The 10,480-nt window shown below is 41.3% G+C and overlaps 1 non-coding gene and 2 pseudogenes across 1 annotated transcript; all 3 read right to left on the minus strand.

Annotated features, from left to right (window-relative positions):
* Window positions 1-7,309: 7,309 nt before the first annotated feature.
* Window positions 7,310-7,428, minus strand: LOC141268851 (5S ribosomal RNA; annotated as a pseudogene).
* Window positions 7,429-8,364: 936 nt separating this feature from the next.
* LOC141268285 (5S ribosomal RNA) lies at window positions 8,365-8,484 on the minus strand (annotated as a pseudogene).
* A 621-nt stretch (window positions 8,485-9,105) lies between these two features.
* LOC141266481 (5S ribosomal RNA) lies at window positions 9,106-9,224 on the minus strand. The gene has a single exon (XR_012320518.1). It is a non-coding gene; the product is annotated as a 5S ribosomal RNA (ribosomal RNA).
* Window positions 9,225-10,480: the final 1,256 nt, after the last annotated feature.

Raw genomic sequence — 10,480 nt, forward strand, 5'->3', positions numbered from 1 at the left:
CAGCCTTTCTCAGGATCGCTTGGTGGCGAGCAATCTGGCCGTGACGGGGCGGGCTCCGAAGGGTCCATGCAAAGGCTGTGCCGTCCCTACAGGTGTGGTTTGTTTAGCAGTGATTCACCTGCCGCATCAGGTGTCTTCAAAAATGGCTCGGCGCAGGGTCTCCTGCAGGCTAAACCCTTCATCGCGGTAATGTGACAGAAAGAGCAAGCTGGACCCGTAACTTGGGGGCGGAGCGAGACGTCCAGGGGTGAATGAAGGAAGAGGGTGAGATGGTTGCCAGTGACTTTGAGCTGCTCTTCAGGGGGGAGGGTCGTGTTGCCTGCAAAGGTCTTCTGCTTGGGGTTACCGGTGGTTGCCTCCAGCCACCCGGGAGACGCTGGTTCTGGTGAAAAGGAGCCTAGTATTAAAAGTAAATAAGCAACAATGCTGGAAGCCCACGGTGATCAGAAGGATGCTGGTATTTTGCAGAGATGAAATAGCGCAAGAGAGAAAGCAAATGAAAACAAGAAAAGAGAATGAATGTGTGCACTTGTGAAAGGGAATGGAAAAAAGGCATAGAAGAGAGTGCCCCCTGCTGGTGGAAGGAAGGAAAAAGCAAAAGCCTACAGCACCTGGCATTCCCAGGCGGTCTCTGTTAAATGGTTAATTATGGAAATTCATTTGGAATGTTAATCGATAATCATTTTTCTGAGTTCTATGCCTCAGCCATCGTGTCTAGTTGACATGCGCTATTTGTGTGTGTATTTTTGGTTCACTACCATATGTTGAACAGGTGTCCATACGACTGGCTATAAAAGCCCATGTTACAGAAAGGGGGGGCTCTCTTGCTCTGCCCACCCCACAAGACACAGAATCTTCGTGCTGAGAAGCAGATGACATGTAGGCCTGGACACATGCTGGACATAGACATGATTTACCAGCCAGGATCCAAGGAAAGATGGGTGAATCTCAACAATTAAGCTAATTATGGACAAATGGACAATTACTTTATAACTAATTATTGTATGTACCTGCTGCAATCTGATTCTTTTTAATGGACAATCCAAGAATAAATAGATACATTTTTTCATAAGAATATCGTGATATTGATACTTTGAGAAGTCCTCAGTAGAAAAAAATAATACAGGAAGAGTATTATTTTACAATGGTGAGCCAGCCAGTCCTGTTTTTTTGTTTTTTAAATTAAGTAAGTGAATTTCTTCCGTGAACAAGGGGGGAGTCCTGACGAGCTGAACAGCTGTTGTTCACGTGTCAGTAAATTCACTAGTTTGTCACGAGAAGCAGAAAGGACCTACAGACTGAGGAAAGACAGGAAGCAGAGGTACTAACAAGGAACAGAATCACACAGGAAAAGAATCAGACAAACTGAATACAGGACGTGCTGATAAAGAGAAGCCAAGGAATCTTAAGGTAAGCAAAATATGGATATAATTTCTTCTTTTGCTAAACAAAGTAATATTAATTTCAAAGTTAATGTAGGAGATGACATAGAAGTTTTGTGGCTCAGTTTATACAAAGAATGTGAATTGCAGAATTTACAGTTAACTTCTAAATTGGTAAATAGAGACAAACAGAAATTGAGAAATATTCTACATTTGGTAGATTTTTTTCATAGTCTTGTGTTAGAGATTTCTAAGCAGGAAAATAGTGTAGAAGTGTCAGACGGTGATACTGATTCTGACTGTAAGGTGGAAAATTAACAAGAAGTAAAACACGTGTCTGTAACTGAAGGTGACCTTGGGTCTGACCAAGAGACGGACATACAGAAACCTGACATGGGAGGAGACATGACTGACATACGAGAAACCGACATACTAGGTGATGTGGGAGGAGACGTGAGTGACGTAGGAGGAACGGACGTACAAGAGCCACTAAAAATATCAGAGAATTCTGGAATTACCCAGGCTCAACTCCAAATTAAAATGAGGAAAAATTTGCTGAAATTATACAAAATCATGCCAAAATATGATGTCAAAATCCATGCCTGTAGAAATTCAGAGACATTTGAGAGCTTCTCTGATAAGTTTTATTTATCCAATGAGGAGAGGAATCAATTATTTAAAATATGGATTCCTGTGACATTGTCCAGACGTTTACATTTAATGCCCTGTGAAAATGACTCTCCTAATGGATGGGAAAATGATTCTGACAGATTAAGATACTTGATTTATTGTGTCACAAAGGATTTTCCCAACATAGAAGATCTGCAGAAACTAAGGATTGGTAGGAAGGAATGTACATATACATTCATGTCCATATTTGAGCGGTTGTACAAAGCTCTCATCAAAAATGGAAAAGTACAACATATGATAACAACTTTTGTACAAAAATTCAAATTCCTAAATTCAGTTTCCCAAGTTATGGCATCACAAAAAAATTCATTATTTGAATGTGCGCAGATGCTGGATTTTGTTAGAAAACATGAGAATCGTGAAAAGAAAATAAATCAAGCTATATTTATAAAACCAGGAAAGGTAAAATCTTACCAAAAGCCAATATCAAACTCTCCTAGACTGAGTCATCCCCATAGTGAACTCTATCAAATATGCAGAAGATTTCATATATGTTATAAGCCATATTAGCCAGTGCAAAGATCAATCTCTCCACAAAATGAGTTAATTCTCAGTCAGAACTGTGATTCTCTAAAAAGGAAAATGGCTGAAACTGATGGACAGAGACAGGTGAGATGACCAACTCACAGTGACGTCATGGAATGTGGACAGAAGAACAGGCAGTTCTCTGAGGTTTTGAAGGATAGAAAAATGTCTTTCCTAAATAGGGCGTTCCTGGAGATATTTGAGAGAGACAGAAGATTTGGTTTAGGGAGTGGCTAAGGAAAAACTGCAATTATAATGTTGTATCAAAATGTAATACAATGTCTCAATATTTATTTATAATCTTATACAGTAAAATTGTAGTTACATAGTTTCTAATAGTTCATATATATATATATATATATATATATATATACACTTGTCTAAGTAGAGATTGCGTATAATTGTATTTATATATACGTTTATAAAATATATATATATATATATATTAATTAATAAATTAGAGCTTCATATATATAAATTTAAGTAGCAATATTTTGAATTACATTAGAACCAACCAATATATGTATAAGATATTTAAATAATTCTGTTTCTGTATGAATTTGATATTTAATTTTATTTTCTTACATTTCCTTAGAGTTTTCATTCCAAAGCAGGATTTGATCAAAGAACTCTAAAATGGATTTATTTCTTTATTCACACAGGAAGTGAAAAAATTGCATGACTTTATGTGTATAACATTTTAAAATAATAACAATATATCTAGTTGAACTATAATATATATGTAATACTTATTAATTCTTTTGTGTTGCTAATATTTTCTGTGCATGAAGTGTTCGTGCAAATTAAAGTAGCTTTACAGCATGACGTGTGACAGCTGCGGCCTTTGAACTTTGAGCTAATAGTATAGGATTCCATTCATTCTATTTTCAACTGATGTAACTTAAGACCGGGCAGCCAGTGAAAAAAGAATCTAAGACAAGAGTTTTTTCAAGTGTCTGAAATTCCAGTGACTTACTCTCATATTATATAATATGTACTTGGGGAATATTCAAAGAAATATAAAGATATTCAATTGATAAGGCAATGCGCATTAATAAATTGGGATACAACAATTTTGGGTAAAATATATATATATATATATATCTAAAACTTCATATGTGGAATGTTTGAGTTGAACAGATCTGTGAATGTCAGAGTGAAGGTGACAGATGAGTAAATCAGCAGCTGCTAAGTGTGATTGATGTGACAGAGGCCTCGTATGTTTGTATGTTTGAAAAAAAAAATGTTTGTTTATGTGAAGGTACAAAAATATATTTAATTCTGAGGAAATTATAATACATAATTAGGTATTATCTACATATATATTTCTATATTTCTTTAATAATTATTATTTCTTGATTTAACTAATAGTGGATAAGGGCAACCACACATCAAAATGGTTTACAAAGCAAATTTATATTTAGAATAATTTTCCACATGATAATATTCTTGAATAACTATAATATTATTTTTAATTATTACCTAAATAGGTACACACCTCTCTTTAGTCAAATCTATGCTACTCATCGATATGAAATTTATGCACAATATTTCTAGAAGAATAATTATTTTTAATTTGGTTCTGATATATACATACATTTTATAAAATAATATTTTTGGTATTAAGGGGGAAAATGTGTTTTTGATCCTGATTACATAATCACTTTTGATCAATACTTATTTTCCACACATTTTAATAAAGAAGAAATAATAATAAGGTACTATGGTATAATTAAGAAGGGTATTACATGCAAAGTTGCATAATTTAATATTTTTTGGTGGTACAAGGTTATGACAAATATGAAATCATGCAGATAATGAAGATATAAGGGTATTTTTTATGGAGAATATAATTACTCTGCATTTGTCATTAAAATTTAAAGGCCTTATTTTTATTTTTATTCTTATTTTTACTCTTAATTTTATTTTTCATTTTTAAAATTGTATTCTTACTTTATACTTCTTATTTTTCTATTTTTTCATTTTTTAATTCTCATTTGATTTTATTTGAGTTCAATATCTCAATTGAGAAAACACATTAATATTTAATAAAGTAATGTCTAATACAAGAGTATTGCTTCATTAAATATATATTGCTAAGGAAAAAAATGTTTACATTTTCTGAGTAAACACAACAATCCTTTCATTCATTTATTCATTCATTCATTTATTCATACATTCATATATTTATTCATTTTGGTTCAGGAGTATACATTCTTTGATATTATTGGTTTAATAAAGATATAAAAACTTGTTTTTTCAAAATACACTGACACCTATGGGTTGGAAAAGGTAATTACACCTATGACATAAAAATGTTCTATCATATTGAGAACTTGATTGATAATGAATTATTATCTATTATTGTTTATTATTCCAAACATAATTTATTTTAAAATTTTGATAATAATTAGATGGATATTACTGATTGCTCTGGTACGCTGTGATATTATAGGTTAGGAAAAACTGCCAGATTTGGTATCAGATTAGGGAATGAAGACTTCAATCAAGACATCGCAATTATGAATTCTATCTTAATAAAGACTTTTAATTTTTATAAATCAAAGAGATTCTCAAAAGTTACAAGAAGAAGCAACTGATATCCGGACGTCTCAGAAGGTAACAGGTGTGAATGCTGAGTGTTATAATAGACTGTGTCCATTACATACAATACAATACACACCACTGATCACCAGGATGGCAGAGGACGATGATCCTATATGTACTGTGTTGTGTTCAAGTTTCATCACGTTCCAGTGGTTTCTTATCACCTGCAACGCTTCAATGAAAGCTGGTGAACAGGTAATACCTGGCATATGTGTCCTGTATATAAAGGACTGAGTACTGGTTATGGTGCTATATAAAGCAGGAAAGTGTCAAGTTAACCCTTGCTTTACTGACCAAAGACGTCACATCTGTTCCAAAAGTGACACAAGACCAGTGCGGACACACGGAAGATTCCAAAGGCGATCCAACGTAAGTCCAGGTGACACTGCACAGATATTAAAGCTACATTTCATCCATGGACTTTGTTTTCTTATCAACTGACACACATGATCTTTCTAATAAAGAGTACAGTTTATGGACTGAACAATAATGAGCACAATTATGGACTGTACAATATCTACATGCTGTAATTTATTTCAAAGGAGTTTTCATCTAAAGACTGTGTTATAAAAGAACCAAGAAGAAGACGAGATGACGACCTGATGACATCAGATGATGACGATTGAACCCGCGATTGCTTCAATTTAGATATAGGGAAGTATAATTATACATATTAAATGAATATTAGTCACGGCTTACCATAACATGAATTCACATCATTATATAACAATAATCCGATATTGATACTATTATTACTATTATTATTATTATGGAAATTTAATGATATTGCCAAGGAAGAAGGAAAGAAAAAATGATTGATGAATGTATCTTCTTTTGAGATTTTTCAGTTAAAGTCCTTTTATTCTCAAAAAAGGGGAAATGTTAAATGGTTAATTATGGAAATTCATTTGGAATGTTAATCGATAATCATTTTTCTGAGTTCTATGCCTCAGCCATCGTGTCTAGTTGACATGCGCTATTTGTGTGTGTATTTTTGGTTCACTACCATATGTAGAACAGGTGTCCATACGACTGGCTATAAAAGCCCATGGTACAGAAAGGGGGGGCTCTCTTGCTCTGCCCACCCCACAAGACACAGAATCTTCATGCTGAGAAGCAGATGACATGTAGACCTGGACACATGCTGGACAAAGACATGATTTACCAGCCAGGATCCAAGGAAAGATGGGTGAATCTCAACAATTAAGGTAATTATGGACAAATGGACAATTACTTTATAACTAATTATTGTATGTACCTGCTGCAATCTGATTCTTTTTAATGGACAATCAAAGAATAAATAGATACATTTTTTTATAAGAATATTGTGATATTGATACTTTGAGAAGTCCTCAGTAGAAAAAAAAGAATACAGGAAGAGTATTATTTTACAGTCTCCCATCCAAGTACTAACCAGGCCCAACCCTGCTTAGCTTCCGAGATCAAATGAGATCGGGTGTATTCAAGTTGGTACGGCCAGTAGATGCTGCTCGATCCATCGCCCGGCCAGCCTTTCTCAGGATCGCTTGATGGCGAGAAATCTGTCCGTGACGGGGCGGGCTCCGAAGGGTCCATGCAAAGGCTGTGCCGTCCCTATAGGTGTGGTTTGTTTAGCAGTGATTCACCCGCCGCATCAGGTGTCTTCAAAAATGTCTCGGCGCAGGGTCTCCTGCAGGCTAAACCCTTCATCGCGTTAATGTGACAGAAAGAGCAAGCTGGACCCGTAACTTGGGGGCGGAGCGAGACGTCCAGGGGTGATTGAAGGAAGAGGGTGAGATGATTGCCAGTGATTTTGAGCTGCTCTTCAGTGGGGAGGGTCGTGTTGCCTGCAAAGGTCTTCTGCTTGGGGTTACCGGTTGTTGCCTCCAGCCACACGGGAGACGCTGGTCCTGGTGAAAAGGAGCCTAGTATTAAAAGTAAAGAAGCAACAATGCTGGAGGCCCATGGTGATCAGAAGGATGCTGGTATTTTGCAGAGATGAAATAGCGCAAGAGAGAAAGCAAATGAAAAAAAGAAAAGAGAATGAATGTGTGCACTTGTGAAAGGGAATGGAAAAAAGGCATAGAAGAGAGTGCCCTCTGCTGGTGGAATGAAGGAAAAGCAAAAGCCTACTGCACCTGGTAATCCCAGGCAGTCTCCCATCCAAGTACTAACCAGGCCCAACCCTGCTTAGCTTCCAAGATCATATGAGATCAGGCATGTTCAGGTTGGTGTGGCCATAGGCAGAGACAAGCCTCTCACTTGCTGCTTTTCTACTTTGAAGTCTGGCTGCCGGCTGCCCTTTCCAGTGCTCAGCAAGACCAGGTCCTTTTGTGCTTTCCCTTCTCTTCAATTTTTTTGCTGGCTTCCTTAAAAGGTCTTGTAGACAGAACGCCCCACTCAGAGCCGCTGAGCTCACTGATCGGCTGCAGCGCTGTCGACGGAACGTCAGCTTCACGGCCAATGCCACAGGCCGGTAACAGAGGCGAGACTCACCGGCAGACCCGGGTAGGGTGAGTAGAGCGCGGTTAGTTGCTTTCTAATAGCCTGCAGCCGGGGATTAACTTTTAATGAAAGGGAACAATCCCTTTGACTGTCTGCAGTGTGCCACACCTAGGAAGCGCACTCTCACACACAAGCCAGCATGCACACGTGCTCGCACGTGACAACACCCCCTATCTGCCCCTACAACCTCTCCGTCACCATGCGTCAGACTCTCCTGCCTGTTTTATGATTTCAGGGCCCTAGCAGGAATCACCCCCCACCCCCTCCCCAATTCCTTCCTTGCCTTCCTTGCAATTAGGTTAGGTCTTTGTCAGCCGTCTGGCTTGGTTACACAAGCTTCTTTGCAGAGAAACATGTTACTTCTGCTGGCCCTCGCTAGGCGGCCGGCATCCAAAGCCTTCCCTGGGCACCTGCTGAAAGCCTGGCCCCTTCACAGCCTCTGGTGCTTTTAACGCCATCATTTCCACACGGCGAGCTGCGGAGTCAATAAGCACTCCTAACCGTGGCAAGGAGCTTGGTGTCAGGCCTGCGAGAAGGCGGCAGGGTAGCGTACTTAGCTGCCAACTGGCTCAGAGGCCTTGGGGCTTCCATCATCTAAGTTACTTAATGTCGGAGTCCGGCAAGGCGCCGTTCCATGATAGCTGAGCTGGGCAGTAGGGCAAAACGTCATCAAAATGATCTACAGCACCCGGTGTTCCCAGGAGGTCTCCCATCCAAGTACTGTCAAAGCCCAGCCCTGCTTTGCTTCCGAGATCAGACGAGTTCGGGCGTATCCAAGGTGGTATGGCCAGTAGACGCTGCTCGATCCATCGCCCGGCCAGCCTTTCTCAGGATCGCTTGGTGGCGAGCAATCTGGCCGTGACGGGGCGGGCTCCGAAGGGTCCATGCAAAGGCTGTGCCGTCCCTACAGGTGTGGTTTGTTTAGCAGTGATTCACCCGCCGCATCAGGTGTCTTCAAATATGTCTCGGCGCAGGGTCTCCTGCAGGCTAAACCCTTCATCGCGGTAATGTGACAGAAAGAGCAAGCTGGACCCGTAACTTGGGGGCTGAGCGAGACGTCCAGGGGTGAATGAAGGAAGAGGGTGAGATGGTTGCCAGTGACTTTTAGCTGCTCTTCAGGGGGGAGGGTCGTGTAGCCTGCAAAGGTCTTCTGCTTGGGGTTACCGGTGGTTGCCTCCAGCCACGCGGGAAACGCTGGTCCTGGTGAAAAGGAGCCTACTATTAAAAGTAAAGAAGCAACAATGCTGGAGGCCCACGGTGATCAGAAGGATGCTGATATTTTGCAGAGATGAAATAGCGCAAGAGAGAAAGCAAATGAAAAAAAGAAAAGAGAATGAATGTGTGCACTTGTGAAAGGGAATGGAAAAAAGGTATAGAAGAGAGTACCCCCTGCTGGTGGAAGGAAAGAAAAAGCAAAAGCTTACAGCACCTGGTATTCCCAGGCAGTCTCCCATCCAAGTACTAACCAGGCCCAACCCTGCTTATTTTCTGAGATCAGAGGAGATCAGGCGTGTTCAGGGTGGTTTGGCCGTAAGCAGAGACAAGCCTCTTACTTGCTGCTTTTCTACTGTGACGTCTGGCTGCCGGCTTCCCTTTCCAGTGCTCAGCAAGACCAGGTCCTTTTGTGCTTTCCCTTCTCTTCAATTTTTTTGCTGGCTTCCTTAAAAGGTCTTGTAGACACAACGTCCCACTCAGAGCCGCTGAGCTCACTGATCGGCTGCAGCGCTGTCGACGGAACGTCAGCTTCACGGCCAATACCACAGGCCGGGAGCAGAGGCGAGACTCACCGGTAGACCCGGGTAGGGTGAGCAGAGCGCGGTTAGTTGCTTTCTAATAGCCTGCAGCCGGGGATTAACTTTTAATGAAAGGGAACAATCCCTTTGACTGTCTGCAGCGCGCCACACCTAGGAAGCGCACTCTCACACACAAGCCAGCATGCACACGTGCTCGCACGTGACAACACACCCTATCTGCCCCTACAACCTCTCCGTCACCATGCGTCAGACTCTCCTGCCTGTTTTATGATTTCAGGGCCCTAGCAGGAATCACCCCCCCTCCCTCCCCAATTCCTTCCTTGCCTTCCTTGCACTGAGGTTAGCTCTTTGTCAGCCGTCTGGCTTGGTTACACAAGCTTCTTTGCAGAGAAACATGTTACTTCTGCTGGCCCTCGCTAGGCGGCCGGCGTTCAAAACCTTCCCTGGGAACCTGCTGAAAGCCTGGCCCCTTCACGGCCCCGGGTGCTTTTAACGCCATCATTTCCACACGGCGAGCTGCGGAGTCAATAAGCACTCCTAGCCGTGGCAAGGAGCTCGGTGTCAGGCCTGCGTGAAGGCGGCGGGGTAGCATACTTAGCTGCCAACTGGCTCAGAGGCCTTGGGGCTTCCATCATCTAAGTTACTTAAGGTCGGTGTCCGGTAAGGCGCCGTTCCATGCTAGCCGAGCTGGGCAGTAGGGCAAAACGTCATCAAAAAGGTCTACAGCACCCAGTGTTCCCAGGAGGTATCCCATGCAAGATCTGTCCGAGACCAGCCATGCTTTGCTTCCGAGATCAGACGAGATCAGGCGTATCCAAGGTGGTATGGCCAGTAGGCGCTGCTTGATCCATCACCCGGCCAACCTTTGTCAGGATCGCTTGGTGGCAACCAATCTGGCCGTGACGGGGCGGGCTCCGAAGGGTCCATGCAAAGGCTGTGCCGTCCCTACAGGTGTGGTTTATTTAGCAGTGATTCACCCGCCGCATCAGGTGTCTTCAAAAATGGCTCGGCGCAGGGTCTCCTGCAGGCTAAACCCTT

The sequence above is a fragment of the Phyllobates terribilis genome, unplaced genomic scaffold (genome assembly GCF_046119375.1).
Source record: "Phyllobates terribilis strain yellow unplaced genomic scaffold, ASM4611937v1 Scaffold_4__5_contigs__length_816908805, whole genome shotgun sequence".
Lineage (NCBI taxonomy): Eukaryota > Metazoa > Chordata > Amphibia > Anura > Dendrobatidae > Phyllobates > Phyllobates terribilis.